Source organism: Protopterus annectens, chromosome 4.part0, assembly GCF_019279795.1.
Source record: "Protopterus annectens isolate FY-2018-M chromosome 4.part0, PAN1.0, whole genome shotgun sequence".
NCBI classification, from domain to species: Eukaryota; Metazoa; Chordata; order Ceratodontiformes; family Protopteridae; genus Protopterus; species Protopterus annectens.
Genome location: NC_056733.1, coordinates 1,531,079,423 through 1,531,103,239, shown reverse-complemented (window position 1 = coordinate 1,531,103,239; position 23,817 = coordinate 1,531,079,423).

The window sequence follows — 23,817 nt, the reverse complement described above, 5'->3', positions numbered from 1 at the left end:
ACCATCCTCATATGTGCCACTTACAGACTGACCCTACATATACTGGCCTGCTACATAGTTTGGTCTGATTGCTGTCTGTGATATGGGACATGTGTGTGTATGGCCCTACAAACATGTACGCCAATACAGTACCATACAGTGGAGCAGCGTGTAACATCAGATAGGAGGGGAACTAGAACAGTGACATCTGCCACAGTCTGTACACAGGCTAGGGTACATATTAACAATGCACACACTGTCAACATTCACCATAGGTACACAGATGTCAGTACTGTACAAACATCCACAGAATGTCCAAGTAATGTCATGAAATGTAACCCCTACTCTACATAACATGTGTAACAGTCAGATATATCACTGACTTGTTATCAGATATGATGACACTAATTATGGTGTACAGCACATATGCACCACTTCATGCACGACATATGTACAAAGGTTGAAAGAGGTGTGGCTGGAAGCACATACACAGGGCCAATATTTACATGTTGCTGTGATAACCACATACATTTACTGTTGTAACAGGGTTTGTTGCAACATATGTCCTATGAGGAATATGACTTTAGTGACTATCATGACTTTCACCATCTACAGACTGCAATCCTCACACTACCTTCTGCAGTCCACAGATAGATGCTACGTGGGTGACACATGAAACCAAAGACACAACACTGCCCAGTCTGCAGATGACCCTGCAGATGCGGATTCCTCATAAACATGGAACTGACATGGCAGGTATTGAGACATGTACAACAGCCATATCCACACAAACACTGTTAAACCAACATTACTCCAAATGCAGTATAGCAGCACTTACAGTCTGTAGTCAGGTCAGGCATGTCCCTCTCCTGTTTGTTGCCCTCTTTCCACAGTGTATGTTGTTAGAGGTAAACCCCAATCCATCTGAGATGTTGTTTGCCACAGGTCAGATCTAATTCCTGCTCACAGTGGATGAAAAGGGCCAGCACCACCATGATGTTCCTAGATACTGGAGTGTGTTTCCATGCAACTGGCTATGGGAATGTTACCACAGCAGTTTCACATGCAATCAGCTTGGGGAGGGCTGCAATTCATGCAGAGGCCATCAGTTGATCATGAGCATCACTAAAAATACAGATGCTGCTGCCTAAGCAAAGCAGGTGTAGGTCTCCACACCCACCACAGAGGGGGTGGGAGAGGCATACAGAGGCAAAGACATGTCAGGGAGGGTTGGGAGAGTAAAATTGAAGCATGTTTGCATCACACACCTACCAGCACAGGGTATCATGCCCCTGATAACTATGTAGTGAAATCACGGTTCAATGCAGTTATTGGATGCTCCACATGGGTTACCTGTTGTGGAGCACTCAGAACATATATTTGATGGTGAGTGACATCTGCAACAGGGATACAGTAGCTATATGGTAGGTGACATACATGTGCCAGCCCAGTCCGCATGAACAGGTGCCAGCATCAACACAGCCACAGTCTCACAGAGACACACACACATTGACACACTTGGCATGGCCAGGAGTACAACTCATCAGTAGTGGGATTGCCACATCACATCACTGTGCAGGTATCACATGGACCACAAAGGTCATACAGGGGTTGTTTGGGCAAAGGGTATGGGGAGGTGTCTGACATCAGACAGCATGCTGCAGTATGCCCATGGGGGTTGTAGAGAGTGTGGATGTGAATGTACACAGCATACAACACACACACAAACACACAGGGTGCCAGTACTGACATGCATGGGTGCATGTCTGCACGGGTGTGTGGTGTTTGACTGTGCCAGACGGCTGTACAAAGCTAGGCGATGGGTACACATTGGCATCAGGCCACATGATGATGGTCTGCATTGTGGCTTAGGGATGTAGTGTCTGCATTTGCCCACACAGGTGGGTATTGTATCCCCCATCTGGTCACCTGGGTGACTATTGTGTGTGGCCAATGCTGTGCATCGCTTGCCATGATACCACAATATAAGGAAAAAATGATTGAGTTCAACAATTGGCTAAGCTTCTGGTGTCATTCAAAGGGGATCCAGTATCTGTCTGCCTGGGACGACATGATCGACAGACCACGATGCTTTGCCAGAGATGGTCTGCACCTGTCACCCCTGGGATTCAGGTTACTAGCTAAGGCTCTTGCCACCCTTATAGTGCCTTTTTAGACAAAGTTCAAAGGACAAAACCACCACCATAACAGGTACAAGCATGCAAAATCTGAAGGTAATGCTACTCAATGCTAGAAGTCTAAACCTCAAAATGCACTCTCGAGGCACTCCTAAAAATGGAGGACATCAATATCTGTGCAGTGACTAACACCTGATTCAAGGCTCCAGAGAGCACACCTGCAGTACCAGGCTACAACTCTTACCACACTTTTTGTCCACCAAACCAGGATCAAAACACTAAAGGTGGAGGAGTGTCCATATTCACCAAGGATATTCACACCACCAGGCTAGTTACCCAACACAATGCATCTGAAATTCTCCAGGTGCAACTAACACTAGGTAAGACTGCAGTCCAAATTGTAACTTGCTACAGATCCCCGACCATGCCCCAAGATTCTCACTACACCTTTCTAAACATACTGGAAAATATTAAGATACAACCAAACATCCTAATACTGGGTGACTTCAACTACCCTGCCATTAACTGGGAAAACTACTCATGTGCCAACACCTTTGCCCAATGGTTCTTGGAATTCATAAATTCCAATGCCCTGGATCAACTAATCCATTGTCCCACCAGGGGCTCCAATATCCTAGACCTGGTCATTACCAACATGGGGAAATCAATGCTCCACACCTATGGTCACTCCTTTGTTGGTCAGGTCAGACCATAATCTAATCACCCTTAACATCCACATCCCACCCCCACCCCTCAGTAAGGAAACCTCCATAAAAAACTTCTCCAAAGCCAACTTCATGCTACTCAAGTCAGAACTTCATGACACCCATGCAGACGGAACTGAAAGTTCAACTGCTGAGTCTAACACTAAGGCACTGTATGAGCACATCCACTCATACATGAATCGTGCCATCCCAAATAGAACCAAGATGCTCTCCTCCAACAAAATGAAGCCAATCTGGTGGTCCCCTTCCATAAACAAACTTTACAACAAAAGGAAGAAACTGTTACAGAAAAGAGGAAAATCCCAGGATGCAAAAAACTCCCTTACCAGCCTCAGTAAGAAGCTGAGATCCCTCATGAAATCCTCCAAAACTAGTTACGAAAATAAAATTGCCAAAGATTCCAAAGACAATCTCAAAGCATTCTATAAATATGTCAAGAATCTAAATGGTAATGCTCAGATCTGCTCTGTGCTACAACAGAATGGCATTAAATATACTGATCCCAAGGATATTGCCAATATCCTGGCAGATTGATTCAGTGCCAACTTCACCCACTCTCACCCCCTAAATGGCCTATCTCAATACCGGCAGATTGCCAAATTCTGGTAATAATGGCCACACAGGTAAAAAACGCACTCTCTAAAGCTAAGAATACAGCATCCATGGGACCAGATGACATCCCGGGCTGTGTACTACATGAACTACAAAATGAACTGGCACCTCACCTAAGTGTCATGTTTAAGCATAGCCTCACCTCAGGCTTCATGCCCACTGAGTGGTGCACAGCTACAGTTATCCCACTCCACAAGGGGGGTGGTCCTCCTTGGATCCCAGGAACTACCACCCCATCAGTCTGATGAGCCTGATCTGCAAGGCCATGGAACGTATCATCATGGAACTTATAAACAAAGACATTGGCAACCTTCAAACACTGGACCCCACCCAGTCTGAGTTCATGAAGAGCCAATCTTGTCTCCTGATCCTGATTGACTTTTTTGAAACAGTCTCCAGAGCCATGGATGAGGGTAAGGCGGTCCACACAGCCTATGTGGACCTCGCCAAGGCCTTTGACACCATCCCCCACTCCGGAATCATAGATAAACTTACTAAGCTGGGCATTAATCCCTATGTCACTTGATGGGTTGCCAACTGGCTTACTGACAGAACCTACACTGTAAAAGTAGCTGACTCCATATCCAGCTCCAGGTAAGTGACAAGTGGAGTAACTCAGGGTTCAGTCCTGGGACCACTGTTGTTTGGCATCTACTTATCTGACGTACAGGCCAAATACTAAGGGACTCTGGCTAACAAAGTTCGCAGATGACTGCATTACTGAATCTCCAAATGATGTGGATAATCTACAAAAGGGTCTTACAGAAACATATGCTTGGTGCCAGAGCCATAAGCTCAAGCTCAATGCCAAGAAATGTATACTTATCCCCTTTGGGAAAAAACATGTACTCGTGAATTACCACATAGGTGGCAGTACACTAAACACCGAAAGTGTAATAACAGACTTAGGGACACAGGTGGACAGTGGTCTCACCTTCGATAACCGCATTGCCACAACAGTCAGGAAATCCTTCTATTTGGCACACCTCATCACTAAGGGCTTTTTGTCCAGAAAAAAGGAGGTCATTGTCCCACTGTACTCATCCCTCATTAGACCCATTATAGAATACAATGCCCCATTTGGTATGTACCTCTCAAGACACCTGCAACAACTGGAAAGGCTGCAGAAATACCTCACTAAATGAATCACAGGCCTAAAGCAGATGCCCTATGCTGACCACCTTAAAAAACTTCAACTATACTCTGTCGCATATTGTCTGCTCAGAGGCGATCTCTTCTTAACATACAAGGCCATGTCAAACCCAGAGCTCTTGGACATGCTACACTTAAAGAAATCCCAATCCCTCAGAGCCACACTCTCCAGGGATCTAAACCTTGTCATCACAATAAACAAAACATGCTGGAGGGATAGGTTCCTAACCCAGAGAGTCCCCAGACTCTGGAACAGACTGCCCATACATGTCAAGCAGAGTGCCTCTTTTGCCCTCTTCCAAACGAGCCTTGACAATTGGATGGGAGAAAAGAAATTCACCCTGGGGATCACGTCAGTTGCCCTGCTAGACAGGGGTCCAGGGAAGTAAAAAATGTGGGAAGAAATAGCCAGGGAATTGTTATGGCTAGGCTTGTATAGGCCCTAGGGCCGATAGCCTAGTACCAACCTATGAACCTATGAACCTATGTATGTGTTCCTTAGCCATGACATGGTTAAGGAGGGTGGCCTAATGGTTAAGGTGTTTGCCTTACAAACACAAGGTGCAGGGTTTGTGTCTCACAAGGGATAATTGGCTAGGCTTAAAATGGCTCACAAGGGCAGTTAGCTTAGTACTTATCTATGAATCTATGAACCTACGAAGATGTGCCAGTCCTGCCCACCTGTGGTGGGAACTGGTAATGGCCAACATGTTTACCCTGCACCTACATTGAGAGCATGCTAACAGCATTCCCTGGTGTCAGTGGCATCTGTCCATACAGGGCATGTTGTCAGGCATGGAATGTCTGTTGTGGGTCACATGTGATGGCACCACAGGTGGTGGAGGTGTCCACTGGGGAACATGGGGGAGGTGCACTGTCTGCACGTACATGTACAGATGGACAGGGTGACATGCCCTCTGTAGCCCACTGCTGTCACTCCATAGTTACTATCAGTAGCCAATATGCAGTGTACTACCCACATATTGGCTGTTGCCTAGGTATGTGTGTGTGTATGAGACATGGGTTGAGAGTGTGCTCTGGATAATACTGGGGTTGCTAACTGTGATTTCCTCGCCTTGATGTCACATGTATGGATATGGCTTTGCACCCATCTTCTCAGCAATTTCACATATGTTATCCCTGTATGGTGGGCATTGTGATATATAGTAGGTCCACCATATAAGAAATATGCAAAACCTACTCCACATTGGCCACACAGTCACAACCACATCTACACAGGATATGGGTTACAAACAAAAACACACACACCTGCCATGTCTGGGAGTAGAACCCCTACCTAACTAGCTTATTACACTACAGCACTATGCAGTTAGAGTATGCACCACGGACATTACTGGAGTACTCCTTCCCCAAAAGTGTATTTCACAATGACTGACATCAGCAGGATTGCCAAAGCAGGGCATTTGAAATTGACTGCGAGTGACTAGCCTTCAATACATTGCTCCCTACACAGACAGTGAGACACTCAAAACATCCACAACAACATGTGTGGGTATAGAACCCCTAACAGAGGTCTATATCACACTACAGCATGGAGCTGTCATAGGAAGCATCATAGGGACTATTAGAGAACTCCTTCCCCAAAGGTGCATTTCACAATGAATGACATCAGCACAATTGCCAAAGTAGGGCATTTGAAATGTACTGTGAGTGACTAGCCTAAAATGCATTGCTCCCTACACAGACAGTGACACACACAATACATCCAGAACTGCCATGGGCGGAGATGGAACCCTATCATGGTTCTAATTCACACTACAGCAGTATGCAGTTACAGGATGAGCTATGGAGATTACTGGGCTACAGCCTTCCCAGAGGTGTATTTCTAGGTGGGTGACAGCAGCCTTGCCAAAGGTGGGTATATGAAATGTAAGGGGTATGAGCACCCTAAAATGCATTGCTCTCTACACAGTCAGACATGCACACAAACACAGTTGGCAGGTCTGGGGTTAGAGCTCCCACCTAACTCCTTTATCACACTATAGCCATATGCAGTTACAGGACATGCTACAGGGATTACTAAGCTACTACCTTCGCAGAGGTGTATTTCTACGTGGGTGACATCAGCAGCCTTGCCAAAGGTGGGTATATGAATTGTAAGGAGTGTGAGTAGCCTAAAAGGCATTGTTCTCTACACAGTCAGAGACAGACAGATATGCACACAAATGCACACACAGGCTCGCACATGCACAATTGCCATGTCTGGGGTATGACCTCCTACCTAATTACTTTATCACACTAAAACAGTATGCAGTTACATGATACGCTACAGAGATTACTGGGCTACAGCCTTCCCAGAGGTGTATTTCTAGGTGGGTGACATCAGCAGCCTTGCCAAAGGTGGGTATATGAATTGTAAGGAGTGTGAGTAGGCTAAAAGGCATTGCTCTCTATACAGTCAGACAGACAGACAAACACACACACTGACACACACTCACACTCACAGTTGCCAGATCTGGGGTTAGAACTCCTACCTAGCTAGTTTATCACACCACAGTAGTATGCAGTTATGGGATGTACTATGGCGATTACTGGGCTATAGCCTTCCCAGAGGTGTATTTCTAGGTGGGTGACATCAGCAGCCTTGCCAAAGTTGGGTATATGAATTGTAAGGGGTGTGAGTACCCTAAAAAGCATTGCTCTCTACACAGTCAGACATGCACACAAACACACACACACACACACACACACACACACACACACACACACACACACACACAGTTGGCAGGTCTGGGGTTAGAACTCTCACCTAACTCCTTTATCACACGCAATTACATGACATGCTATGGAGATTACTGGGCTACAATTGTCCCAGAGGTGTATTTCTAGGTGGATGACATTAGCAGCCTTGCCAAAGGTGGGTATATGAATTGTAAGGAGTGTGAGTAGCCTAAAAGGCATTGTTCTCTACACAGTCAGAGATAGACACTCACACAAACGCACACATGCACAGTTGCCAAGTCCGGGGTTTGACCTCCTACCTAACTACTTTATCATACTACAGCAGTACGCAGTTACGGGATGCACTACAGAGATTACTGGGCTACAGCCTTCCCAGAGGTGCATTTCTAGGTGGGTGACATCAGCAGCCTTGCCAAAGGTGGGTATATGAATTGTAAGGAGTGTGAGTAGCCCAAAAGGCATTGTTCTCTACACAGTCAGAGACAGACAGACATGCACACAAACACTGACACACACACAGTTGCCAGGTCTGGGGTTAGAATTCCTACCTAACTAGTTTATCACACTACAGCAGTATGCAGTTATGGGACATGGCACAGAAATTACTGGGCTACAACTCTCCCAAAGGTGTATTTCACATTGGATGACCTCAGCAGGCTTGTCATAGTAGCGCTATGAGGTGGGCGGTGTGTGCATGGGCCATAACCCATTCATCTAGGGGTGACACGCCACATGTGGCCACACATGGTGTCATATGTCACAGGTACTTGTATACAGCTTCTAGATAACTACTTCCTTGTACAGTCATGTTGCACAAGTGGCACGTGCACCACATAGTCTGTGGTGCTGACAGGTACTGGTCGCTAGTATCTGCAGTGAATGACATCTGCACCTCATGTGTTTGGGGCCTTTTGGCTGTGTGCTGGGTAGGACAGGCCTGGATGGCTCCTTGTCATGGTCACCCTCTTCCACACATCTATATCCATCTACCTTTGGCTTGTTATAGTGTGTTGTCCTTACATATATGTCTGTATTCCTATCCACTGTATGTGCAAGCCATGAGTGGTGCATACTGACAAGTGTCTGCACTAACAATTGCACCTGCTGGATATGTTTGTTCCACTGGTGTTTGCAGACATGGCCTTCATTTGTTTAAGTGTATGAGCATGCCCAGTAAGGCTGTCTGCATTGCATGTGTGGATAAAGACTAGGTGGTTTGTACTGCAGTGCTGACCTTTGTGTTGTACACCAACAGGTAGCATGCTGTGGCTGCAGGGTATCTATCGATCATTTGGCATTGACTGTTGCTACATGTCTGCATAGTGGGGGGGGGCACCTGACTATTTCTATGTTTCTACACAGGATGGGGGGCACAACTGACTGTTACTATATCTCTATGTAGGATGGGGGGCACACCTGACACTTGTACACATTTGCTAGGACTGTACTGGTATGTCAAGTACTCCATTTCAGTTTGTAGTCTTACTTATCGTGCTGGCTAGGGCATACCAGTGTACTACAGTTCTTATCTTTTGATTACCTGCATATTAGTTTCTGACTTCCTAGCCTTCACAATTGACTTCCCACTATGTAGCCTGCTGTAGTCTGTCTGTGTAGGCCTGGGGGGTGGTTACCCATAGTCCTCATTCAGAGGCCATTACACAGCATTTCTTTGTGTTTGTCTACACCTGTCCTGCTGGCTGTGACTGTTGTTGGGTATATGACCCCCTTCCTGACTGGCATGTGTGAGTCCCTTATCTTGTAGGTGTCCCAGTATTGAGGGTGGTGCTGCAGGGCTGCCTATGTCTGATGCAGATAGTACACTCCATACGCATGGTTAGGCACAGGTAGTGTAATGTTTGGCATCCCTTTTACTGTTTGTGAGAGTCAGAGACAGGTGCTATTCCCTGGGTCCCTCCCATGTCAGAGTATGTGCTATGCGCAGGTTGAGACTCTGGCATTGAAAGCATTACCCTTAGTTTTCTTTGTTTTGTTCTTAGGTGGGTCTAGGGTGCCTAAAAGCCTTCCAAAAAGGCACTATGGGGGTGCAAGCCTTTGTTGCCAAAAAATCCTGGGGTGACAGGGCGACAGCAAGTCCTTGTCCAGCATGCATGCAACAGTCAGCCATCCCAGGCAGACAGACACAGACACCCGATGGATTTGACACCAGTTTAACCAAGCTTTTAAGCGTCTTATCTCATCTTCTGTTATGCATCATTCTGCTATGCATTGCCTCTTTGCCAGGGCCAGGGCATACTGGGCATGCCTCCTTCTGCCTACTGGGGCAGGCTTAGGTTGTCCCTCCTCTGAGTCACTCTGTGCCTGTGCAGGCCTTGGCATTGGTGGGGGGCTGTGTGGCCCTGCCCCATGCTGCTCCTGCTGCAGCTGTTTCTGCAGGATCATATTGTGTAGCATGGCACATACAAGGACAATTTGGGTACATGTAGTTGGTGAGTACTACAAGGATCCACTGGATGTGTCCAGGCACCGGAACCATGACTTGAGCATCCCAAGCACATGCTCTATTATGATTCTTGTTTGTGCATGTGCCTCATTATGGAGTTCTTGTTCGGGTGTGTGTGCGTTTCTGATGGGTGTCATCATCCACGACTCCAGTGCATATCCAGCACCCCCCACTAGCTGATCATGTGGGATGCCCCCATTAGCAAATTTCTGGTACAGCTGCATCAGATGCCAGATGTGGGAATCATGATAGCTTCCAGGGCAGCCAGCACACACGTTCAGTATTATGCCCTGGGCATCGCACGCGACCTGGCAGTTGATGGAGGAGAAGCCCTCGCGGTTGATGTAGACCCTACCCTGCTCACTGGGTGGTGCTTTGATGCATATGTGTGTGCAGTCTATTGCACCCACTACCTCAGGGTATTTTGCTATTTGGTGGAAGAGACGCATATTGCCAGCCAATGCCTCACGGGTGATGGAGAAATATATGTGCTCACCGACATGTGCTGACATGGCATCCAGGAACTGGTGGAGTACACTGGATGCTGTTGCCTGTGAAATCCACATCATATCCCCAGTTGGCCTTTGGAAAGTAACTGTAGCTAGTATACTTAGGCCTACACATACCCTGGTGTCCACTGGGATGGGTTCCCCTCTGTTAGTTCTGTGTGTGAGGCGTGGCCGGCACAGCTCCATGATTTGCTGTAGGAGGTCCCTGTCCACCCTAGAGTGCTGTACTATCTCCAGCTCATGTAGCCCTTGGTAGGTTACCCTGGGTCTGTAGACTCTTCTCCGTCTCCTCACTGTGGGTTGGTCGGCAGCATTCACATCCTCACCACCCTCAGCCTCTTCCACAAGTTGTATGATAGCTATTGCAGCCCCTAACATTTTGCTGTTGTGAGTGTTAAAAGTTCCCTGCTTGTTAACACCAGTGGTGTAGAATGTGGGAAAAGCCAGAGGGGTAGGTGTTTGCATAGTTTATAGTAGTGTTCTGGGCTGGGCTGGTCTGCTGCCTGTGTAATTGGCTGGTTCCGATACATTTCACCTGGCAGCTAACCTGCCAGGTGAAATGTATCGGAACCAGCCAATTACACTTGATTACCTTCCTACTGCTGTTTACCCTTCCCATTGCCCTTCTGTTTTAGTCCCAGGGTGCACCGTGCAATTGGAGTACTCAAATGTGCACACTGCAGCTATTTCCTGGTTTAACTCCCTTTTTCTTCCTGTAAATCCCGGTGTGCCGTGCGCACACCCACTTACACGTTGTCAAAAGTGCTAGGCATGTTTAGACACACCCCCTAGCTTAGCTGTGCTAAGCTAGGAGCAGACCTGAGCCACAGGGCTCCAATCTGGTTAAAGTATGCCTGACACACCCACCCATGATGTCACGTACCTCCTAGTCTTACAGTCGGCTATTCATACTCTTACACTGTTGGGACCTGCCTCACATGATGGAGAAAACTAAGATTCACTATCCTTCCCCTCATTTGCATAGGATTGCCTGCTAATGCATAGTTACATGTGTCACACTGAGCCTCCCCCCTTATCAACCACTATTCACTGGCCAGGTTGTCTTTTGCCAGCCATTGACTTGCACGGCAGAATACTGATTTTAATTGGAATGCTTGTTTTAGGTTTATTTTCTTATTTTCCCACCGATCCCGTTTACACTCCATTGCCCTGTGCTTAAACAGCCGTGAACGGCGATAATAAAATAAAAGTTGTATTATTTATGTTTTGCATTGTTTGCAATGCCAATGACCTTATACTTGGCCATTGGCATGCTTCCTCAATGATATGCAGCCATTATTTGGAGCTGTCATGTCTCTGTTTTGGATTTTGCAGAACCATACTCGGTTACTAACCGAGTACATTTCTGCAAATTACACTAGTTCTGCATGGCCTGATCCCAGCTTCCTGGATAGCAGATTTACCTCATTTGCATAGTTTTCACCTGCAAATGGGGTCATTTGCATATGGGGGCTGGGAACGTGCAGGACTAGTGCAAGAGTGCTCGTGTACATCAAACGAGCATGTATGTGGATCACTCGGCTGCCATATTGCCAACATTACCTCTTACACTAATCATGCTTGCCATGCAAGCTTTTGAGAATCCAGGGGATGGTCCCAAATATCTGGATGAGCAATGCCAACAATTACCAATAAAATACTAAGCCTCTCATATCACCCAGACATTATTCAGTACAAAGAAAGAGTAAATCAAAATATACATTCAGAATGTTTGGATATATTTATCAGCACTGTCCCTGTTATCCACCAGTCCAACATTTTAACATAATCAAGGACACTTTTAAAATATTAGTATTATTAACTTGAGATATTGATTGAATAAGATAATGTGAGTTACTAAACATTTTCTGAAGTAACATAAGTCTATAACTATAATTATTGTCCTTTAGGGCAATTCATAACCTGTTCTCCAGAAGTCATCAGTTTTAGGAGGGATAAAGAAGGACAGAGCTAACATTTGCATGAGAACTATATTGCCTAGTGTTCACTTCAGCAGTCTGATCATGTATGCACAAGCACTTCCCTGATGCACAATGAAGTATTTCCCCAAGCAACCTCTTCATTAGTATGTCCAGGTATACACATGCACCAGCATGAGACATTCTCCCAAGCACCCCCTTCAGTAAAATATTAATGTATGAACAATCACCAAAATAAGACATTTCAACAAATGACCCTTCATTAACATTTGCTAGCATGTGCAACCACCTAAATGAAGCATTCCCCCAAGTGATCTGTTTAATAAAATGAAGCATGCACAACTGCCAGAATTAAATATTTGACCAAATGACCCCTCAGTAACATTTACTGGTATGTGCATGCACCAAAATGAAACATTCACCCAGGCAATATCCTGACTTGCCGAGATGTACCTTCCACCCCATCACCTAAACATAAGCCAAACTTCCCAGTTTCCTTCAGTTTTGAATCAAAACTAGACTAAGGGGGTCATAGTGCTCATGCCCTCAGATCCAGTGGGGAAAGGTTTTTACTCAAGAAATTGTCAGTTACGAAGAAAGAGGGAACCTCAAGACCAGTATTAGACCAGTCTTTTCTCAATCTTTTAGTCAATGTACCCAAGTTTAAAATGCTCTACCTCCAAACAATGGTTCCTGTCATTCCTGTGCTAAGTTTCATAGTAATGCTACACTTAAATCATGCTTGCCATCACATTCCTACTGGAAAAGATTAATGACTGCTTTTAAAATTGGGGTATCTGGCTTACATCATCAGTTCTCTGTTTTATTCTTTGGTCTATCCACAGCACCAGGGGTATTTGCAAAACATCTGGCTCCAATAATTGCTTACTACAGACTTCAAGCCATTCATATTGTTCCCTATTTGAGCAACGTTCTTATGTCAAGAGTTGATAAGCAAATTTAAAGAACATTTACAGATGAAAACAACAATTACATTAGCACATGGTTACAAATGCACTAGGACAATAGCAACAAGTTGTATTATGTCCCCCCCATGTAAACTGACTATGATGACAGCTGATTAACAGCTGCCAGTCGATGCCTTTACAACCTGTCCTACTGATGATGAGGCACCAACACTAAACACATCAGTCTGGAAGTCATAATTTTCATTCACCATGTTACGGTTTAAAAAAGTCCATACTCCACTCTGAAAGCATACATCACACTCCATGGTAGATAATTCATCAAAAGATATAAGAATGTGAAAAGGACATTCAACCAAGCTGGAAACTTCCTGGTTGAAGCTGTCAGTACATGTACCTCCTTTTGCCCACCTGCTCCACATTCTAAGAGGCACCGGTCCATATTTTGACAGGAAAAGAAGGTGACCGAAATAGACAAAGTATTCAATGAAACAGCCCGGCTCTGAAAATTTATTAATGGCAAATGTCAATCAACATTTCAATCAATAGAACTAATCAAAACAAAATGGTTTACAGTGTGAAAGCAATGACCGCTCACCTATAACCTTTTTCTCTACTCCAGAAGGCAGTGCTGCTGCGGCCATCCCTGATAAACTGCCTGCAGAACTCGCTTTGCCATCACCCGATGATACTGAAGTCTGCCCAGGAATGATTGCGGTCCCAGAGGACGAGTTAACCACTGCTGCCATTACTGTCGGTGCTGATCCAACAGAACTTGGGGTTCTCACAGAGGCCAGGTGCAGGGTGGGTGAGGTGAGAGGTGCACCATCTGATGGCGGCCCCTGAACAGGCTGCTCTGACTCCGTGCTCATTGTAAAACTCACAAAGGTCTGCACTCAGTACCAACACGGGCTGTGTTTATTCGTTTCAGTATTGCTCAACATTTTGCTACTACTATTTCTGCTAAAACAACTGCACATGTCAGAGTCAGGCCAAGAAACACAGCTTACACAAGAAATCTGGACAAAGCCTTAAATCAAAGTGGGACAAATGGCCAAAAATAGGAACAATTTTTAAATATTGCTCTTTCAAACTTCTAAAGCTCATAGAATAACAGTTTTTGCATTAGCATGAATTTTCTGAAGGGTATGAAGCCTCAAACTCAAATGTCTTGTCAATACTTTCTAACTGTACTCTTTACTGATTTGCCAGAAAATCACAATTTTAGGGAAAACAGACCAAAAATATAACATAAAAAAATCTGTACAGCTGAGATGTATGTTTTACTTTTGCACTAAAAGCTCATTTCAGTCGTATTACTTCAAAATGATTCGTACCGCCTTAAGGTGCAGTAGATGCCAATGCAGTCTTACTAACCGCTGAATGGGCCAGCCTGTCTGCATGTTCAATGCATTAAATTCTAACTCTTTGCAGGACTACTTAGTAAAAAAAAGCCTAATCCAAAAGAAACTGCAGCTATGTAGAAAAAAAATAAAGGCAAGACTTACTGCAAAAAAAAAAAAATAATAATAATTATATCTTGATCTTAGAGGAACCATTCCAATGAGAAGAATTTCTTTGCTTGCTCGGTGATCCTTGGTGAGAAGAGTTACGTTCAGCAACTGGTAGCACAGAAAGATGTCCTGCTCCTGAACCAAGTCATTTTATGGACAAAAGAAGCAGGGAAAAAGTAATAAAAGCCTGATTATTTTAAAAGATAGCATGCATAATTGTAAAGAGGGAGTACCGTTCAGATTATTCCATAGTTGTCCTTAAGCAACAGAACTTCAAGAAGTATACAACACACACAAGAAAGGGGAATACAAGGCTGCAGAAAAGTACTCATAAAAAATAACTTGATAGTAAGTAGTTTATCGAAAGGACAAGTTCAAAATCACAGTAAATACAGACATTGGAAAATGTGTACATTAGCAACTGCACCATTATATATACTTATTCAAGGCTAAGTATACCTTTCAGCTTTGGTAATGCATTCTAGTTTCTAGTTACAACTTTATCCTGAAAAACAAAAGAGAAATCAGCACCGGGCAGTCCAGGGGCTTAATCAGCTGCTTTTACCTTACCATACTACTACAGGAGCAAGTGGTGGCTTGAAATGGAATAATCCATTTGGCTGCCACCACTTGCAATGCGTGGAGAATTTCCTTACTGTGGTTACTTATATTTATAACCAATTTTCTCCGAAAAGTCAAATATAAACATCAGGTAGCTCCACACTGAAAAGTAAGTTGAGAAAGCACCTGAAAAAGTTCAGGTACTTTTTTAACTTATTTTTTAACAGTGGAGCAACAATACGGTTGTAAAGTTAGATGCACTTGTGGAGGGACTTGGCTGTAACTGCATACAATTAATACCTTCTCACAGCATGCTCGGATGTAAGCACAGAGGTGCTGTGAGACGTTACTCGGGGTTAACGAGTTAAATACTTGAGATCAACAGTTCAGAATAATGGCAAGTTTGGAAGAGGGGTAAAGAAGAGAGTACAGCCAGGTTGGATGGGGTGGAGAAGAGTGTCAGGAGAGATTTGTGACAAACGGGTAACAGTACGAGTGAAAGGGAAGGCCTACAAGATGGTAGTGAGACCAGCTATGTTATATGGTTTGGAGATGGTGGCAGTAATGAAAAAACAGGCGTCAGAGCTGGAGGTGGCAGAGTTAAAGATGTTAAGATTTGCACTGGGTGTGATGTGGATGGACAGGATTAGAAATGAGTATATTAGAGGGTCAGCTCAGGACAGTTTGTAGACAAAGCCAGAGAGGTGTGATTATATTGATTTGGACATGTGCTGAGGAGGGATGCTGGGTATATTGGGAGAAGAATGCTAAGGATGGAGCTGCCAGAGGAAAACAGGAAGGCCTAAGATAAGGTTTACAGATGTGATGAGAGAGGACATGCAAGTGGTTGGTGTGACTGAGCAAGATGCAGAGGACAAGAAGAAATGGAAACAGATGATCCACTGTGATGACTCCTAATGGGAACAGCTGAAAGAGAAAAAAAAAACAGAATCTATCTGTCTGTCCATCTATCTATAGAGATAGAGTGAGAGAAACAAATGTAACTTAGACTTACACACACACACACACACACACACACACACACACACACACACACACACACACACACACACACTCATATATGTGTGTGTGTGTGTGTGTGTGTGTGTGTGTGTGTGTGTGTAATATATATATATATATATATATATATATATATATATATATATATATATATATATATATATATATATATATTTGGGAGGATAAGGTGTTTGCCTTACAAACACAATGTGCAGGGTTTGAGTCTCACAAGGGATAAATGGCTAGGCTTGCAATGGCTTGCAAGGGCAGTTAGCTTAGTACTAACCTATGAACCTATATATATATATATATATATATATATATATATATATATATATATATATATATATATATATATAGATGTATAAATATATATATAGATATATAAAGACATAAAAATAGGAGTTTATGTGCATTTACTAAGCAGAATATATTCATCTTCAGACTGAAATTATTTAAGTTAACTGCAAACTAGTAAAACTTTAGTACAGGCTTAAACATAGGTTGTGCAATAGGGAGTAATCCAACTTTCTCTGCTGCATGTGTGTGATTAATAAGAATTCAGTAAAAGAGACTTGATGCTTAAAAGCTTAAACTCCCCACAACCATCCACATGTTAAACATGAATACACATATATGTATATAAAATTGACTTCTCTCTTTGCTTTTCTTTGACTGCTTATCATTGTTTACAAAGTGGCATGGAGTAGCTGCTCCCCTTAAACTGAATAGAGCTTTTGTTTTATGGCATAATATTTTATATTAAATATAAGGCTGCACGTGATTTTTAAGCCTTGGAGGTACACAGTTTACTTCATTAGTTAACACCTTTTCCTGTCTTGCCTGCTGCAGCGAGTTAAATGTCAGTGGTGTGTTTAATGGCATGTATGATGTGTACTACTTAGTGAAGTTTGCTTGTTACTATTTCAAAGAATTAACTCTCAAAAATATAAAGAATGTAGAGAAGTGAGCCATTACAACTTTTCTTCCTGGACTCTGGATGCCTTCTTTTTCTCTTCATGTGGGATAGAATATGTTTAGTGTGGGATATGTCTGTATATATTTAAGAATATAAGTTAGTTATGCTGTGCTCTCAGTATATGTGTAGCTTTGCCAACAAGTAAAATGATACAGACTTTTTCATAACAAATTAACCACTTAAATCCTGACATATTTGCTGGTTATAATTTTACACTGATTGGATGTTATATCTAAGTAAAGATACTGAAACAAATTCCTCAAACGTTGAAACTATATGAAATCAAAGGTTATTTGACCTCCACTCAAAGTGGTAATGAACTCATTTGATGTTTTATCCACTAGTGAGACTCACCTCCCAACAAAGGTCAAACATGTAAGAGTTCACTTCCCCTTCTTTGACTTCTCTTATTTCATTTCACGTCATATTTAATTCTGCACTCATAGCTCTTACCTTATGTGGTATCTCCATTTTCTGCATTGATTAATTGACCTCTTGAAATAAACATTTAATCTTAGCCCATTTAATCAAACAACTTTCCTTTATTTGAATGTTAGGCCTTTCTGTTTGTGGTCATACATTCTCCATCTTATTTACAAACACCCGTGCCTGTTTAAAAGTATCTTTTGTTGATGCATACTAATAGCTTTCAAAATCAGTGATATTTTCTCAAAGTGACAGACTGGCCAGCAGGTGACAGTATTACTCCAATTGTTTTTTCAGTAAGTTTGTTTGACCAGACAAGAAATAAAGAAAATGCACTGATGCACTTAAGGATAAGGCTTGAATAGAAAGATCCCGGCAAAAACAAAATAGTATGCGTAAAGAAATATCTAAGGAGTTCTAGATTCTAATGTACCAAGGAAGATATGTATATTACCCACCCACCCCCACCCCAAAAAAAAAATTCAGCAGCTACCTGCTCCTATTTTCACAAACCAGGGAACCTTATTTTGGAAGTCGCATTCTGGAAAAAATAAAACAAGCAAATAAATAAATATGGATAAGATTTTGGTACTTTAGAAGGAGCATTGTTGCCTAATGATCCTCAGAATTATACTGTAAATGAAACAGCATGGTATGTGACTGACTAAACAATTATGTTTCAAAACAAGGTATTATAATTTTGAATGTAAATTGAAATAACTGAGGGTGTGTATTATCTTGAAAAATGTGATATTTTTGCTTGATAACTCACGTAGATGTGATGGCAGTAAGCTCACAGGAGAAAACACCAATAAGTTTTTTAAAATAACAAATACCTCACTTTATTTGGCTCCTTGATGTAGACAATGACTGTAGCATTGCTACCCCTGATTTGAGGAGTGGCTCTCAGTGCTGCAGGAGACAGATATGAAGTTATAACTATGAGGTCAGGATCTGCCTGGTCATTCTGTGGGAAAGAGTGATGATTTTGGTTTTCGTTTAACTGCCATCTGGTAGAAGCCACATAATAAAGCAACACATCCAGACTGAAGAAGGTTATTTTGACAATCTAAACTAATCATTATAGAAGTACATGAGTGTATATGTGTGTGTGTGTGTGTGTGTGTGTGTGTGTGTGTGTGTGTGTGTGTGTGTGTGTGTGTGTGGAAACACTCACAAACTACTGTTTCAGTACCACAGATAAGTTCTGATGGCAGAAGCCAATAGGGTGGCATAGAGGGATAAAGCTAACCCAGGTTAGATTAGTGGCTCAGTTGATTGACACAATAGCATGGAGGGATGGGCATGCTTGTCCTGGTGGAAGAGTTATTCTGTGGCTGTTCTCTGTGATGGTCCCTGGTGGAGACTGGGAACCTCACAATGAAGGAGCAAGGCCCCAAGAGGGGACAGGATGGTTGCCATGGCTGAGCTTCTTTGGAGGTAGGATGATATGCTGCATGTATGCCCAGCCCTCAGCTGCAACCATGGAAGTTGCATTTGGAGGGAAGATTAACAGGGTAGGCCATCTTAAGTAAATACCTCACTGTCTGAATGAGGACAGCTAAACTCCCAGCTTCCTCTTAGTATCTGTGCTAGCCTCAGCTGCAATGGAACAAGTCTGCAGGGCATAGCAGAAGCTGGTAAACCTGGTGATGGCTGTAAGGCACTGGGTAGAGGACTTCAAAAAGAAGACTTTGATGGCATAGGCATTGAATGGCATGGTAAGGTAGCTAGGTGCAAATACAAAGTCTCTGAATACGCATCAAAGCTTGCTTTCCACTTCCCATTTCCCCTGTCAGCTATACATGTCTCAAGTTTGGAAAGGTAGGCTTCTCCGTCCCAGGGGCATAAGTGGTCTGAGATGCAGCCCATGGTATGAGAACAATGTTTGTTTAAAATAGAAATGCTCATCTTTCCCATCTGAAAAGATACCTTCCCTAAAATCTAAACACAATAGTCATGAACAGAGGCTTCACTTGTATAACTCTCAGCACATCTTAAATATAATTGGAAATATTTGGTTCACATTATGTTCTTAACACCCCAAGAGTAAGAAAACAAAAAAGTGAAATAATAATTTACCTGGAGATCCAAACATGCACTTTTCAATTGTTTAACTTGGTTACAGGATTTGTCCTTGAAGTTTGGTGAACTGCATTGATGATGCACCTGAAGAAGCTCAGGCTTTCCACAGACTCGGGGAAACTATAGACCTATTACCCTGACTAGTGTGATTTGCAAAGCTGTAGAATGCATAATATTTGACCTGCTAAACTATGATAGGATAGACCCACATCAGTTTGGCTTAGTCAAATGGAGATCCTGCTAACTCATGCTGTAGAAGTGGTCATTCTGTTGATACTCCTGTTTAGATCTGGCCAAATCATTCATCATTATACCCCATGTTGGCATCATTAATAAGCCAAGTGCCTTAAAAGTAGGTTCATATGTGATGAGGTGGATAGCTGACTGGCCGACAGATCGAACTCATAGATAAGGTGGTGAGCACATTCTCGGAAACATAGCAAGAGCTCTGCCCCAGGGCTCAGTAATGTTATCTTCTCCTTTTCTGCATCTACCTCCCTCATATCCAGAATGGGAATAAGGAACTTTTGTTTAGAAAATCTGCAAATAACTGCAAACTAGATATTGTTCTCAAACCCCCTTCTGATACTGTTTCATTACAGCAGGCAATAATCCTCATGAAAATGCGGTCTACAGAAAAAGGCTAAAATTAAATGTGAAAATATGTAGTATTGTCACATTTGGTTAACAAATCTCTTCCTCAACATATAATATAGACAATACCTCAAATGATAATGCAGCCAGGGAGCTTGGAATTAAGCTCAATAACTCCCTCTCATTTGACCACCATGTAGCAGCAGAGGTCAGAAAATGCTTCCATTTAGCACAGCTTATGCCTAAAAGCATACCAAAACAAAACAAAAGTTCCTAACCTGGAACTGATTTCCCTGAAGCTATCCCTAAACAACCAAAAAAGTATTAATCTCATAGTAATCTACCTACCACCAGGCAAAAATGTTGAAAACCTAGAACAAACTCTTAGTTGGCTTGCTAACAACTATCCCCAAGAAACTATAATTTTAGGAGATGTTAATATTGACTGGTCTCTCTACTCTGCTCAATCAAACCCTCTCCCCATTAACTTACATGGTTTCTCCCAAAATATTCTTTCTCCCACTAGAATTGGACATGCCCAACAAAAGGAGAGCATCATTGACTGGATTCTTACTAATAAGAATCCTAACAACTATACCGCAGGGACCCTTCCCAATGACCTTAGTGACCACCTTGTTACCTTTATTATAAAACACAAATGTCCAACTACAAATCCCCCCATAACTAGACTAGTTAGGAACAGCAAGAATTTTGTCCCAGACCAATTTCTTGCTGATCTCAAGGCTTGTAACTGGCACATCCTAAAAACCCTACCTTTAGACGAGAGTGTATCATACTTTAATGACACTTTCCTCAAGATACTCGACTCTCATGCTCCTAAGCGACTTACTAGAACTAAGGAACGTATTGCACCTTGGCTAACACAAGATACTAAATCTAAAATTAGACTCAGAGACCAGGCCTGGAACAAATGGAGAACTACAAAATCCCCCCTAGATCGCATCAAGTTCCTGCAGCTTAGAAATTCAACCAAAGCAGCCGTTATGTCTGATAAAAAACAATATTTCTGTCACCTCCAAGATAAACATCAGTATAATCTTAAAAAATTCTGGGCTGGTTTCAATCACCTCCTACATCCAGGTAAATCTACCACCCCCACCCCTGAAAAACTCATGGATAAAGATCCAACTGTAATAGCCAACACTTTTAATTCTTTTTTTACTGAGACCATCCAGTCCCTCGCCAATAAGCTTACCACTTCTCCCTCGGTTGCAACCTCAACCAAAGATCCAACCCAAACCGCCTTCAACCTACAACCTACCTCCACCTCCTATATTCGTACCCTTTTGAAAAAACTTAAACCAACCACCCTAGCGGCTGACTTGCTCCCAGCCAAATACTTACAAATAGCATCTGACGCCATAGCCTACCCTGTCTCAATCTTGATCAACCGGACCATTCCTGAAGCTTCTATTCCCTCTATTTGGAAAATCTCTTATATCGTCCCTCTCCATAAAGGAGGGTCCTCCACCGACACTTCTAACTATAGACCCATAGCCATACTGTCTCCTCTAGCCAAAATTATGGAACGCTGTGTCCACAAACAACTCATTACCCACCTCACACAAAATAACCTCCTATCCAACACCCAACATGGCTTTCGCCCCCATCACAGCACAACCACTGCTCTCCTCTCCTTTGTTGACTCAGTCAACTACAACCGCAATAACAAATTAATATCCTCTGCGCTCTTTCTAGACCTATCGAAAGCCTTCGATATGGTCAACCACCAACAATTGCTCCACACACTGGAAACCTTTCATCTTAGCAAACCAACCATAAGTTGGTTTAATGCCTACCTCTCTTGCAGAAAACAGGTGGTTCAGTGGCAAAATAGGCTATCAGACCTACTCCCCACCAATATTGGTGTTCCCCAAGGATCTATTCTCGGTCCCCTTCTTTTTTCCATCTTTATAAATGGTCTACACTCTATCATTCCCAAAGCCACCTGCATTCAATATGCAGATGACTCCACCCTGATCTGCTCTGACGTCTCTCTCGCCAAACTCCAAGCCACAACCCAAAACTGCTTTTCCACAGTCGAAAAATGGTTCTCGGAACTAAAACTCCTACTTAACCCAACCAAAACCAAATTACTTCTATTTTTCCCCACTCCAGCTACCGCCCAAGGAATAGAACCCCCCAACACCAACAATCCAACCTTCCATGTGTCCTCCAACAATGGTACCATAATCTACCCCGTCTCCCACACCAAACTACTAGGGGTGACCATAGACCACAAACTTAAATTTGATATGCATGTAAACCTAACCATTAAGTCGGTCAACAAAAAACTTGGGTCCATGTATAGAATAAAGACCTTCTTAACCCCGCACACCAAACTAACAATTGCCCGAACCCACCTCCTCTCCACACTCCTTTATGCCTCCCCGATATTCTCCTTCCTCCATAAGAGAGAGCTTAATAAACTTTCTACTACCTACAATCACATAGCCAGATTCATAACTGGAATGCCCTATCGCACCCATCACTGCCTAAATCTAAGGACACTAGAATGGCTAGAACTGCCTAATATTCTCAAACTCAACCAACTCACTGAGGCTTTTAAAATTATCAACCATCCAGATAAAACCCCCTCACTGAACAAACTACTTACCCTTACTCCAACCTTACGTCCCTCAGGTCTTCCAAAAGTCTACAAGTACTGACCATTAAATCTAACAACTCCGGTGGTGAAGCACTATATGCTAATTCCATTGGCAAATCCTGGAATGCCCTCCCTAACAACCTAAGACTTATGTCCTCTCTGCACCAATTTAAAATACACCTCAGAGCACTCCTGAAGTCCCAATGGTTATGCCCTTGCTCTAATCCAGACTAATAGTTAACGTCCCTGCCTCACCTAGGCCTCTCTAAGCCTCCACCCAACCCAAAAACCTTAAGGGTCCACAATATAGCCCTGTTAGTCCATCTGTTCAAGTCTGTATCTCTTTTAAATTATATATATAACTACTTGCTTGCTTTATTTTGCCTTTAATCGTCAGTGTATTTACTTGTTTCAGCTGTGTCCTTGTATTTGTTTATGTAACAATGATCTTGGAGCTTTTCTCCCCGGGCCTCCACTGAAAATGGACATGTATCCAGTTGGACTAGCCCGGTCAACAAATGTAAAATAAAATAAAATAAAAATGTCATCCAGGTCAGGTATCTATCATCTCTCTGTTTGCAGTCATGGCTAGACCAGTTATTTATTTAATTTTTTTGGCTTTTGTTTTTTGACTCCCCACAGCTGTCCATCAGCTGCCACCAGTTCTTCTCTTCCTTCACTGAGTCTCTGACCCACATCTAGCACCATAATACTACTGGGGAGAGGTTTTACTATAGTTTGTACCCCATGCATGTGTCCATTAACATCCTTGACATCACTTCTGACAGGGGCTGATGTCAGCAGGACGCCTCATACACTCTCAGTATTTTACTTAGTTCATTTATCTGCTTTTGTTTACTG